This window comes from Lissotriton vulgaris, chromosome 5 (genome assembly GCF_964263255.1).
Source record: "Lissotriton vulgaris chromosome 5, aLisVul1.2, whole genome shotgun sequence".
Classification (NCBI taxonomy): Eukaryota; Metazoa; Chordata; class Amphibia; order Caudata; family Salamandridae; genus Lissotriton; species Lissotriton vulgaris.
This window is the reverse complement of record NC_141693.1, coordinates 323,140,316-323,154,791: the sequence shown is the minus strand read 5'-3', so window position 1 is coordinate 323,154,791 and position 14,476 is coordinate 323,140,316. Positions and strand designations below refer to the sequence as shown.

The 14,476-nt window shown below is 45.5% G+C and overlaps 1 protein-coding gene across 1 annotated transcript in view; it reads right to left on the bottom strand.

Annotated features, from left to right (window-relative positions):
• PRDM16 (PR/SET domain 16) overlaps positions 1-14,476 on the bottom strand; it is a 1,072,267-nt gene that overhangs the window by 262,372 nt on the left and 795,419 nt on the right. The window lies entirely within an intron of this gene.

The following is a 14,476-nucleotide window of genomic DNA, read 5'->3' as shown; positions in this document are numbered from 1 at the left end:
ACCACCCAAGCATCACCTGCGCGTGATAGTGCACCTATTGTTCTGTTGGCACTCTAGAGCTTATCTGTCGGTCGCTGCCTCCACCAATCATCTGCTCAGGTCAATGAGCAGGTTGACCTATCACCTTTGACAGTGGACCTTACCTTGGTTTTATCTTAATTATTTATCTCAGGAGGTCAACAAGCAGAAGCTTACCCCTTTCAGCATCTACATGCTCATCTGCATCGAAGAGCCAGGTTGAGCGTTTACTTCGCGTGAGAGGGAATTGTGTCTTTACACAGTGATTTAATATTTATAGGGCTTGATTACAGTGTTTGTTGGTGTATTCCGACCCAGGAGTACCCCTGTTTACAGATGGGTTGGGATTATTAATTGGTAGGTATTTAATGCATCTGATAATTATCAAATATGTTAAATACCTCGACCTTTGTTAAATTTACGCAGGTTTAACCTGGGATAAAAGCATATGGTATTCACAGTACCATGCGGATTTTGGTGCATTAAACACCAAAATCTGCTTCTTATTCCCCAGTAACTCGTAAAACATGTTATTTATTGCATCCAATAAATAACATTCTGTGTTGTCATGTATCGGGTGTCATAAATAGCACTTAAACTTGTAATTAGACCCATAGACTGCTCAGTTGCATCCCTTCAAAATATCATTTTAATTTTGGGCGACTATACGATACAGTCACTATGACTCGGAAAAATGATAGCTTATCTGAGATGTTGATGGCTTATCTCACTCATGATGATATAGCTCAGTGGGTTGAGCACCACCTCCTGATACCAATATGTAAACTGGCTGGAAGATATGGGAGGCTTTGTATAATAAATAGCACTTTACAGTCTATGCATCTATTCCTACAACAATAAACACTTCTTAAGACGGAAACCAACTGCTATTTTATCGTTGTTTTAATTTTGGCCTTCTAAGCACTTCAAAACCACTGTTAAACAACATAGCATTATTTCTAACACAAAATGTGGAAAAGGTTACGGTGCTGTTTGCGTTTTTCACAACAAAGATTTGACAGTTTCTTTTCCCAATAAAGTTATTACCATGTAATGTGGTGTTTGCTTTGAAATTCTATGTCATTGGCCAGTTTGAGAAAAGCCACACTCTCCAAAAACTTGTAGTTCGGAAAAAAATGTGGTATAATTTTCCTCAATCAGCCCGGCTCCTGACTGCAATTACCCAAAATCTTTCCGAAGTTTGCTGTGATACACAAGGGACAAGCCCCGGGGCTCGGTGGGTGGCAGGCCCTCATCCGTCTTTATTTCAAGGTCCCAAATTAGTGAGAGCAGCAAAGAGCAAATTTGATAATCCATCCTAAAAGAAGTTAACCCTAGGCACTAGAAACCACAAACTCTTAAATTGCGAAGATAAAAAAAAAAATCGCTTTTTTTTTGTAGTGCAGTTAACAACATATCTAGGTTGGCTCTTCTTTGGCAGAGGGGGTTGACTGCTTGCAACAGAAGGATTCTTGTCCATACATGTCTATGAATGAAGATTCATTTCTGTTTCACCAGTGTATCTTTCAAACTATACACTACAATATTTTTGGGATCTTTGGTACGCTTACGTGAAATGGAAATACAGTGTTACAGGGATATCAGGAAAGTAGTGAAGTACGTTTACACACAAATATGCCACTTTGTGCAATTGTGAGGCATTCACAGTAAAAATGTATGCCAAATGTGCTATATGCAGGGAAAAGTCACTGCAAACGCATTTGACCCACTGAATGCCAGTAGTTGTAGTTCACAGTTAATTAAGCGCGTCCCTGTGCAAAAAAATTGACATGTGGATGCATGTTGCGCTAAAATACAATGACAGTTTCGAATTTCTTGTAATTACCAGTAATTTTGTGATCATTTTTCATGCTTACGTGAAAGCAAATTACTTGAATTTCGAACACCCCTAATTTGGTGCACAGGCAGCATGTTGTATTATTGTCTATTTTCCATGTTCACAGAATTTTGGGAGGAAATGCCTGGATTTCCCACCTATTTTCAACTTCATGGTTTCCTGCATTAAAATCCAAAGTGACTTTGGTAATTTCCACAAAAATATGTTTGAGCTTCGCCATGTGAGACTGCTGTTAGTCACATTGTGTGGCAACTCAGAAAGCTGGCAGTCATTAATACAAACAGAAAGATGAAAACGTAATAATGTTAACAAAACTCTTGAAAGATCAGTTCCATTAATGAGCTGATTGCTGTTTCATGGTGTGGGCAATGATGTGCCAGGTTATAAGTGTTGCTCCGCTAACTGAGCTATTTCACCCTGATGGATTGTATAGTGTTGCACCGGCGTTTGCATTAGGTGGCCTGTTTGGAGCAAATGTTGTGCGTATGCTAATCAGATAGTACAAAGGTAATGTTGCCCTGGTCAGTCAATACAACTAGAGATGCAAAATTGCCTGGTCACTTTTGGAATTCATGCAAACAAGCCAAAGATGTTAATACTATGCAGTTCTAAATTGTTCAAGATCAAAAGCTGAGTCATTCTGCAAGCACAGGGATAGCTGATTTTCAAGTTACAAATCTTTACATTGGGTCCATGTATTAATTGAAAGATGTCAAATGCTGATACATGGGGAATACAAAGTGCAATAAAAACTATGGGCCAGGTTATGAGCCTGGCGGTCCACGGACCGCCAGACTCATGAGGGCGCATCTGTGGCAGTCTCCCGAATGCCCGATTATGATTAGGGCGGCAGGACTGTCATAGCCCCGCTTTAGCCACCAGGGAACCGCCATGACCTGGCAGTGTTGAGGAGGACAGGAGGCCACAATTGTCTTGGCAGGACCGCTTCGGGGTTCGAGTTTCCGTCCCGCTGGCATTGTCATGAAGTTTCCTACTCCATGTACACCGTGGCAGAGAGGAAACAAAGGGAGCCAAGCAGGCCCCCCTGTGCCTCTTCTGTATGGGGATGCATGCAGGGGGGTACAACATATACCCTCCTGTATGCATGCACCCCATTTCTTGAAAGGTATGAACTTAACAATCCACGCCGTGCAGAAATAGTTTTTGCTGTTCCCATTGCAGTGCTCATTTTCAAGGCACTGCAGTGAGAACACCAAAAACAAAGCCCGCCTGGCAGAAGGAAACTCATAATCTGGCAGGAGGCCTGACCATGGCTCTGGCGGTGCAGCGGCGGAGTGGACCGGGCGCTGCACCATCAAAGTCGTAATCAGGCCCTATGTGGTTTTCACCAAATTCTACTTATCAATTTTTCTTCTTCATTGTCCGAGATGCAAATTGTCGAAATCGAATTCTTGCATTCAGGCAGCATATGCACATTAAGAACAATTCATTCTCTCTGCCTCTCTTTAACCCCTTAAGCGCTGCGCCCGTCCAGCGGCCGACGGCACCACTACCTCGGGAGTGCTGCCGTCGGCCATTGGACGTTCCAACTGCACCTGCGCAATGGAACGTTCAGCACTGGAGCTGGACGTTCCAAAGCAGCTAAGGTGTTAATGAGTTTATTGTATACTTTCAAAAGGGAATGTTTCAAAGTTGACATTCATTTGCCCCTATAGAACCTACCTTCTGAACTGTGTCTGAACATTGATGTTGCATTCATTCAAACAATCATGCAGCTTTGAATTCTTTGTGCATACATGAATTCCTCATCCCTTTGGTGTGTCCAGGCCAATCCATTGCAATAATACCTTCTTACTCCATTGACTCTCAGATTTCCCACTTTGTAGCACTGGGCTCATTATATTAGACCCAGAATGGGGCACGGGTGAACTGGTATTGCCAGATTTGAACTTATGCCCAGCTAGACTCGCAGATGTCAGCAGTGATACCTTAACTCACTGAGCTATGTGGCCACACAGAACCTCAATTCACTGACAAGAGAGCATATTCTGGAGCCACACCTCAAATTCAAACATCACTTTTTCCAACTTTAACAGCTGCAAGTTAACATTTGGTCGCCAACATCTTCCACCTCCTTGCTTTTGTCATTCACAATATTAGTGAAAAAGAAGAACAGGTTACTTTTTTTTTATACATGTGTTTTTGTTTCTCTAGCACGCGTGCTATAAAGTAGCAAAAGGTAAACCTGCCTCTCCTCATCTTGAAATGTGTCAGAGAATAGAAAGAAAATAAAAAGATTGCAGATGGAAACTTTTAATGTTCAGTCTTTTAGATTTTGAAAAAAGTTACAGAAGTTACTTTGTTACATGAAGTTACAAATTGCATGACTAGATGTTTCTGGGATGTTGTTATGGGTCATTCAGTGTCTAAAATGACATGATGGGTGGAACTTCCCTTTGCACTCTGAGATTTCCTGCACATATCTTTGTTCTTCCAGCCTCGGCCCATGCAGGTGAGAGCGGTGGGGCGGTGGGGCTGAGTGGGAAGATTTCGATGGACGATGACGAGGGAAAATTATTTATTTAAAGCTGTCTTCTTCCCCCCTCTCTTTCCAAGCCGAACGATTGAAGTCCAAGGTCTTCATTCCAAGTGGCTTGGGAAATAGGTCAGTATTTCCCCACCCTCAGAGTTACTTATATCAGTATCTCCAGGGTGGGGAAAATCCATTCAGTTAAGGCTTGGACATTGAAGGGTGTGGTGTTGTAGCAAGATATGCTGACTTTGGCATTGGAGAACGGTTCGAGTCTTGGCAGTCCGCTCAACATCTTGTGATAATTTCCAAGTGCTGAAAAGAAGAATGAGACCTTGAGAAATGTAACTGGTGCTCAAGTAAAGTGCTTCAATACCTTCTGGTGAAGTTTGCACTATATATATCTGCAAAAAAAAATTGATCCATGGTGTTCACACAGATGTCAGAATTCCGATGGGAGCTGCTAATTACAGTGACCGGCTCCATCGAAATTAAGTGGTCACTCATAAAGAAGACCTTAGCTCTTTTGGTAACTGCCTCTGTCCTGTTTCTTAATCTTTAAGAGATGATGCTTCCTGAACCAGACACATTACTGGAAGCGAGGCTTAACCAATTGTTTATTTAAAGGTAATGACACACATTCCGTTATTTTGCTGGGTGAATCCTCCATATGTCTTTTAACATTTCCCTGACTCACCACACTGTCTTGTCACCTTCATTCAGGATCTTTGGGAAACCCTAATTATGCCTTATGAGTCAAGGGCAGACATTATCTGGCTTTCTATCTTGCAATGAGGCATGCTTACACATGTTAGTATACAGCACACAAAAGATGTGGTGTACCAAAGCATTTTGCAATGAGTTAGACAAGTATTGAAAAAATGAAGAATTGCAATCTACAAAGATTTGGTGCCTCAAAGAAAAAAATGCACCTACTTAACAATCTACAGTCTTCAAAAGCAAAAACTGCGCTGAACAAATCAAGGGAGGTTTACAACATGTTAGAAAGTACTATGTGCCTCCATGAAATGCTGCCATTTCGAGAACTCACAGTCACAACTCCTGAATGGCGTCCCACGGTTCAGAAGGCTCAGACCAGCTCCCATTTCTCTGCTTGTACCACATGGCCTAGGAGATGGGAGGCTGGTGTAGCATACCTGCCAATTTAACAATGAATGTCACAGTGTGAGGAGGGGGCGTGGCCTTGGAGGGGGCAGGCCCTCATGCCAAGAGCTGCCTAAGGGGAACTCTGCCCCTCACCAAGCCTCCATGCCCCTCCCAAAAAAATAATAACAAAAGGTCACTGAGACTGTCACCCTTATTCTGGGGTGGTTTAACCCCTTCACTGCGGCGGCTATTCCGCCGCAGTGCTAAGGGGGCGGGGCGGAAGAGCGGCGGGCGCATGCTGGTGACGGAACCGCTCCGTCACCAGCCTCGGTTGCGCTGTGCTCATGACGGAGCGGTTCCGTCATGGCCCGCCCGCTCAATAGAACGCTTAGCGCAGGCGCGGAATTCTCGCCGCGCAGGAGCGTCGGGCGGGCCATGACGGAACTGCTCCGTCATGAGCACAGCGCCACCGCAGCTGATGACGGAGCGGTTCCGTCATCAGCAGGGGAGGGGTTAATACCTCTTAATGGGCATCAGCTGGTTACTTGAAAATCCATTGTTTACAGCGGTTTTCAGCCCATTTTCCATGCCACAATGTAATATCGGCTCCTCACTGGGTGACCATGTGAAGGGAGCTGAAAACGTGTGACACACGGTGGCACTGTGTGAGGTGGCAGGTCTGGTGTAGGGTTTGATAGCTGCTACTACAACAAAGTGATCTGCGCCATTGTATACGTTTGAGTGACACACTCATCCCGTGCTCAGCAATCACATAAACACAATTTAGAAAGTCTTTGCATTCCAAAATGGCCGTGGCCGGATAGAAGTGGAGTTTAACCACTTATGTTTAAATCAGAAGTGACCTCACTCTTCAGCCATAGTACACTGCAGCAAAGCAAGATCTGTATGGTGCATTAGAAGCCAAACCTGGTGTTCTTGTAAACATACGAGTTCCTCAAAATGCAATGATTTAAAGTTATTTTTATTGCAAAGATATTTTAATACATTTGAAACCTACCTTGTGTTTGCAGCTGCCGCACCAGTTCATCAAACCCTCTCACCTTACAAAGTGGGCAGCGATACAGCAGGGCTGACAACAGAGCTGACGTGTGTGTGCAAGGATACACACGAAGTTGGCGCACGGTGGTCAGGCGGCATTTATCACCCCACAAAAGGCATGCTTGTCTAAACTTGAAACACGACCAGCACACGTTTAAGAGTTGGATGGTTTGCTTTTAAATTTTAGGAACTCCATGAGGCAAACCCGGCGTGCAAAGATGGATGGAGGGGCTGGAAGGGGTCTGAAAGCTCTAGTGTTGTTCCACAGGCACTACTTTAATCAAAGCTGAAAGGCCCCCGGCCCAGAGCCCAGTGACAGATGATTCCACCCCGTAACGTTTCAGAAAAGGAACAGAAGAAGGTCTTTATCTGTGTGGTCTGTGCTCACTTACTCCAAGAGAACATTCCTGCTCCCGTCCCACTGAAAGCCACTTCTTGTTTGCTCGTCTGAGGGATGAAAAGAATCTGGAAGCCTGATACAGCCCCAAGAGATGTCATTTAAAGCCAAGGATACAGCCCCCACGTGATTGGCTTATGTCCCTTCTTGGTCTCATCCCCTGGACTCAGACCCCTGCTCCCTTGTTGTCTACACATGCTTCCTGTCCGCGCCTATTATTCAAGTTGTCAATCAATACAATTCAGCAAATGCTGGAAAATCAAGGTGCTTTATGTAGGCCGCGAGCAAACCGAACATGACTGCAATTAAGTTTACCTGGGATCTGTGCAAAAATAAATACAACTTCTTTAAGAGCCCATGGTATCAGATGCACATAGCGGGAGAGGAGTCGCCAGTAACAATTCTTCTTGATGAGAAACTAAATGCTAACGAAGGACCAAGGGTATTTTTGCATCACATCAATTGCTCACATGACTGATGATTGTTGGCTTTCCACGGTGAATGGTTTATCAAACAAAAGATCTGTAGGAATAAGCTTGATACGATAGATCAATTGGGCAATTATGTGGAAATGGGGTAGCAATCAAATCATTCTTTTTGCACTGAAGGATAACCCTCTTATTCCAAACATGCAGGTAGTTTGAGTGGTGTGCACTGAGAATGACAGTTTTGGTTCAATCTTATGCACGTCCCGCATAAATCTTATGCATTCTACTCAATTCTCTACCTTCCCTATTATGCGAACTACCCAAGTGATCCAAAAAAAACTTGCCTGCACTCCTTTTTCACTAGCTCTAAACGCCCAAAGTTTGGATTGTCCCTTCTAAATATTGTCGAAACACATTTCAGATTTTCTTGCAAAACAAATCATGTAGCAGTGAAGTCTTTATGAGAAGGATTTTGTTGAAAACCACCAGAGAAACCTAATGTCTACATGTCACTTCGTGATACACATTTTGAGGAGCAGCCTTCAATACATTCATGCTTTTTAGTCCATTGCACAGAAAGTCATAAACACAAGAGCGGGATAAATATTTTTACTCTCAATTTTCCATTTGGATCTGCAAATTCAACCAGCGTAGAAGATGCTTATCATATAATACAGCATGACAAATTACAAAACACAGCCTCATGGCATTTGACACAATTACTTTAGCAAGTCAAGTCAGACATTTATATAGCGCGCTACATACCCAGAGGGTCTCAAGGCGCTTGAGGAAGGGATGGGAATTACTTGTCGAATATCCAGGTTTTAAGTTGCTTTCTGAATGCTAGGTGGTTCTGTGTGAGACGGAGGTGAGTGGGGAGTGAATTCCAGGTTTTAGCTGCGAGGTAGGAGAAGGATCTTCCTCCCATGGTGGTTTTATTGATGCGAGGAATGGTAGCAAGGGCTTGGTTGGAAGATTGTAGCTGGCGAGGGGGGGTGTAGAAGGAAAGTCGTGTGTTGAGGCATTCGGGTCCAAGTTCGTAGAGTGCTTTGTGAGCGTGGGTTAGGAGGCGGAAAGTAATCCTCTTATTGACGGGGAGCCAGTGGAGGTTTTTCAGGTGGTTAGAGATATGGTCTTTACGCGGGATGTCTAGTATGAGTCTGGCTGATGCGTTCTGGATGCGTTGGAGTTTTTTCTGGAGTTTTGCGGTGATACCGGCGTATAGGGTGTTTCCGTAGTCCAGGCAACTTGTAACCAGTGCATGGGTGACTGTTTTTCTGGTTTCGGTGGGGATCCAGCAAAATGTTTTTTTGAGCATGCGGAGGATGTTGAAGCATGAAGATGAGACTGCGTTGACTTGTCTGTTCATAGAGAGTGAGGAGTCCAGGATGATGCCCAGGTTCCGTGCGTGGTCCGTCGGGATGGGTGCTTTTCCAAGGGCCTCTGGCCACCAAGAGTCATCCCAAGTGGAGGGGGAGGTGCCTAAGATAAGGACTTCTGTTTTGTCTGAGTTCAGTTTCAGACGGCTGTGCTTAATCCACTCTGCTACTTCTTTCATACCTTCATGTAGGTTGGTTTTGGCGATGTTGGGGTCTTTGGTGAGTGATAGGATCAGTTGGGTGTCATCTGCGTAGGAGATGATGTTGAGGTTGTGTTGGCGAGCGATGGTCGCAAGGGGGCTCATGTATACGTTGAAGAGGGTGGGGCTGAGTGAGGAACCTTGGGGTACGCCGCAGATGACTTCAGTGGCCTCAGACTTGAATGGTGGGAGGCGGACCCTCTGGGTTCTTCCGGTGAGGAATGAGGTGATCCATTCCAGTGCTTTTCCTTGGATCCCGATGTTTTTGAGGCGCTGTAGAAGAGTGCTATGGCAGACTGTGTCGAAGGCTGCGGAGAGGTCTAGGAGGATGAGGGCGACTGTGTCTCCATTGTCCAGTAGAGTTCGAATGTCGTCTGTTGCTGCGATGAGGGTGGTCTCCGTGCTGTGTTTGGCTCGGAAGCCGGACTGTGAGGAGTCGAGGGATTTGTTGCTTTCGAGGAAGGCGGCAAGCTGGTTATTGACGGCTTTCTCGATGACTTTGGCCGGGAATGGAAGGAGCGAGATGGGGCGGTAGTTTTTGAGTTCGGTGGGGTCCGTTGTGGGTTTTTTCAGAAGGGCGCTGAGTTCGGCGTGTTTCCAGCTTTCCGGGAAGGTGGCGGAGTTGAGGGAGCAGTTGATGACGTCTCGGAGGTGTGGTGCTATGATGGAGTCTGCTTTGTTGAAGATGTGGTGAGGACATGGGTCTGTGGGGGATCCTGAGTGGATGGAGTTCATCAGGCGGATGGTGTCCTAGGTGGAGATTGGGTTCCAGTCGTTAAGGATGTTCGAGGGGGGTGAGGGTACGGCAGGAGATTGGGTGGGATGGTCTCCGGGTTGGTTGTCGAAGCTGTTGTGGATGTCTGCGATTTTGTTGTGGAAGAACGAGGCTAGGGAGTCGCAGAGGGCTTGAGAGGGGGTGATATCATTGGAGTTTGCTGAGGGGTTGGTGAATTCTTTGACGATGTTGAATAGTTCCTTGCTGTTGTGGGCGTTGTTGTCTAGTCGGTCTTTGAATGCGGCTTTCTTGGCAGTCCGGATCAGTTGGTGGTGTATGTGGGTGGCGTTTTTGAAGGCGTCCCTGGTGCTGGTGTTTGGGTATTTTTTCCAGGCCTTCTCGAGGGAGCGGCAGAGTTTCTTCGATTTCTTAAGATCATCGTTGAACCAGGAGGCGTTTTTGCTGCCAAGTTTGATTTGACGTTTTTTCGGCGGTGCTAGGATGTCGGCGCTGTTGGATAGCCATTGGGTGAGGTTAATCGCTGCTTGGTCGGGGTTTGAGGAGTGGGCAGGGGGGTTTTGAAGAAGCGATGAGGAGATCTGGTCGATGGTGATTTTGTTCCAGTTTCTTCGTAGAGTAGGTTGAGGTTGGTTGTGAGTTGTGGTCTTATTGTAGATAAAGTGTACGCAGCTGTGGTCCGTCCAATGTAGAGTTGTGGTGTGGCTGAAGGAGACATGTTTGCTGGAGGTGAAGATAGGGTCGAGTGTGTGACCTGCGATGTGGGTGGGCGTAGTGACAAGTTGTTTGAGTCCGAGGTTGGCGAGATTGTCCCGAAGGGAGGTGGTGTTGCTGTCGTTGCTCTTTTTCAAGTGAAAGTTGAGGTCTCCCAGTAGGATGTATTCCTCTGAGGGGAGGGCGTGTGGGGTGATGAAGTCAGTGATAACGTCGCTGAATTTTGCACGGGGTCCTGGAGGCCTGTAGAGGAGAGTGCCTCTGAGTGTGGTCTTGGGGTCGGTGTGGATCTGGAAGTGAAGGTGTTCGGCGCTAGCGAGGTTGACGTCTGAGCTGGTAGAGATGCGGATGGAGTTCTTATGGACGATAGCGATGCCTCCTCCTGTTTGGTCGGTGCGGTCCTTACGGATGATTTTGTATCCTTCTGGGATGGCAATGGTGATGTCTGGGGCTGATGAGGCGTTCATCCATGTTTCTGTTAGGAAGGCGACGTCGGGAGAGATGGTGTCTAGTAGATTCCAAAGTTCGATGGCGTGTCTGTGGACAGAGCGGGTGTTGAGCAGGATGCATTTTAGGTAGTTGGAGTCAGATCTCTGTTTTGTGTCCGTGGATGAGGAGTTGATCTTGCTGCCGTCGAACTTGCAGGAGTTGCAAGAGAAGGGACCATGGGTGTGTCCAGGAGTGGCTTGGACGCAGTGGGGGAGTCGGCCGGGGTTAAGGGCTAGGAGGGTGGTGGCATCGTAAGTAATGCGGGGGAGGTGGGTGGTATGAGGACCAGGGGGTCTGGCGCTGGGCACGGTTCAGGCGCGGACGGGCGTAGACGGGCTTACCTTTGGCGCACCTTCGGCGCGCATGGGGCGCGATCGCTGTGCGTGAACGCTGCGCGAGAATGCATCTGTCATATATGGGTAGTGGGAAGGGGAGGGGCGAGGGAGGATCCGATGGGAGGCGGTTGCGTGGTGGAGGGGGCGGTCTCAGGGCAAAACAACAACAACACAGCAAATGGCGGCGATATCACGAAAGCAGACCGGGTTTGAGGAAACTTGGGGCCAGATGTAGGTAAGTAACATTTACCGAATCTTAATTACCGAAACTTACCGAATTTTACCGATTCGGTAATTAAGATTCGGTAAATGTGAGGGGTTGGTATGTAGGGAATCCAGATGTTCCCTTTTACCGAATCGGTAAAATTCGGTATTTACCGATTCGGTAAATACCGAATCGGTAAAGCCTATTGATTCCTATGGGCTTCAAAGCCCATAGAAATCAATAGGCTTTACCGATTCGGTATTTACCGAATCGGTAAATACCGAATTTCACAAGGGTGCAGGGGGTGTCACTTTGACACCCCCTGGCACCCCCTAAACAGGATTGGGTGCCATGTGGCAGGCATACAAGCCCTAGGGGCAGGTCTGCCTGTCATATGGCACAGGTGTGCATGCACACATGTGCATGCACACCAGAATCGGTATTTTACCATCAAATAGTATTTGATGGTAAAATACCGATTCTGTAATGCTTGTGGGACTCAGAAGAGTCCCACCTACATATCAATTTTACCGAATCGGAAAAAATACCGATTTGGTATTTTACAGAATCGGTAAATTTACCGATCGGTAAATTTACCGATTCTGTAAAATACAGGGCCCTACATCTCAAATTGCATTTACCGGTCGGTAACGGCCGAATTCGGCCGTTACCGACTGGTAAATGCCTACCTACATCTGGCCCTTGGAGCGTAATTAATAAAACACGATCCCAAACAGTGAACAAATGCAGCTTTCATGCACAAGGGTTAAAAAACTAAAATATATGCTGGTACAGTTGCGCACAATCAGGCAGGCACGTTCGAGCGCTAAGCGAGGGCAGCGGCGCTATGTAAGGCAAATGTGTAAGTGAGGAGAACAGCGTTAGGAAGGCTCAGCAGCGCAATATCTACGATACCAGGCAGCTCTGGGTAGGAGTCAGCGAGGGCAGGAGGGAGCGACCGTTCTCAACCAGGTCGAGCACACAGAAAAAAGGATGTCATAACAGAAAAGACACAAATTGATGTCTAAACTTTTTCAATGAAGTCAACAGTGTTATAAATGGTGGCTCAAAGGTCCTTAGTCTGATATACAGGAGAAACACCCCTGACGAGCTATGAAAATGTGGACCTCAACTCTTTTCTTCCTCTCGAGCAAATTCACTTAGCCTCACTGCAGGTCTAATTCTAAGGCAAGGCATTGTGGGACCAGTCAAAACAAGGCAGCTACCTATGGTGCCACAAACAGGAGTTCTATATTGCCCCCAAAGTAGGCAATTACATCTTCTGAAATGGAGAATAGACGGTAAAGTAAAATATTATCTAGTGTGGCGCAGTAAACTTTAGTAGAAAGAATCAGACCGGAGCTAGAGGAATTTGTTTTTCCATTCTTCGTGAAGAGTGGATTATTTTAACCAGAGTTATAGCAGAGGATATGAGCAGCCATTATCTCAGTGGACACACACAGCCATCTTCTGTAGACCTGCTTGTTGACCTCAAAGTGGAAAACTGCAACAGTCAACACAAACAATGTGGATAGCATGAAACAAAACATACAATTTCTAAATCTTTGGGGTGACAGGTGACAGAAGACCATTGGCCAACAGATGACTCTGGTCAACCTTAATAGCCTTTACGATGTAGCTGTTTGTTGCATAATCTCAAAATATCCACTCAGGTCAGTACAACCTGTTGTATATTCCACCAGGGGGAATTAACTGAAACATACTACAGTGGAATGACAAAGATCTGCGAGCAATATACCAAATATTTACACTCATAACATTTATGATGGATAGATTATGGATGGAACTGAACATTTAATTACATAGAACCCATGCAAAAACATGTTTTCTGTTATCTCAAAATGTAGGCAGAGGCGCTATTTCGTAAGTGCCTGAACGTGCAATTGAGCTTACGGTAGCAAATTAAGAAAGTATTCATGCAAAACATTCCGGTGTTGATTCCGGATGTTGCTGCCTTTTTCCTTGTAACAGTGATGATAATGCATATTGAAATGTCTAGGCCAGTTTGACTCTCTCAGCTAAGCGCTCTTCTCCCAGCCGGGGCCATGGGTACAGACTATGACTTTCCATCCGTAGGGTATTAGATTGAGAAGTCAAGGATACATTATAAAGGATTTTCCTGGGTTTTGCATTTGAAAAATTCTTTATTTCTGTATTTGTATTTTTGTATACTATTATTAAATGTCACAGACGCTCTGCCTTCCAACTCAAGCTGATGACACTCTATTCTGAAAAGAGACTATTTTGATTTATTGATGTGGGCCTGTTACTAAGTGTTGCAGCTGTAATGTTGACACATTGTTGGTAACTGAAAAAGTAAGCAGCAAGATTTCTGTGAATAATTTAGACTGATTCTGGGTAACACCCCTATGACAGTGAACTCACCAGTGCTACAAACTTCCAAGACCAATATCAGAGGTGAATAGGTCAACAAAGTGAATCAGCCCTGTGATATTAAAAACTGATATTGTACATCTTGGGCCCATAGTACTTAAAATATATCACCTTCTGAGGTTGTCATTGACTTTCATTGGAAGGTGGTAATCTTGGGCAAGGAACGTTTGGAAAAGGAAATACATTGCTGCTAAGGGGGGTTTGTGAAAATGGCCAAATGTTCTTCTTTACTACCAACCCAGCCATTGCACTTGGTGACATGCTCAAACATCAGGCAGAAATGTGCCAGGCAAGTTGAAGATTCTCCACCAAGGAGGAGCCTCTGTGGCCCCTTCCTCTTGGGTGGATAGAGTCCCTTGGGGACCTCTGATATACAGAAAAGGCTCAGGTAGATCCAACAATGTTCCACGTGCGCATTACGCATATGCAGACTAGAAAACATTGTTCTGTTTTTGGAAGGGGTTCGCATGTGCACAATAGGCAACATAACAAAAAATCTGATTTTGTTATAGGTGATGTAATGCACCCTCACGTTTTGAGGGGGCATGCTTCTATGAAAATACAGGCTCCACCCACCCCTTCTGAAAGCGGAGGAGGCGTTCTCATTTTTCACACAAGCTACTGAAATATCCTGGAGGTTCTGAGGGA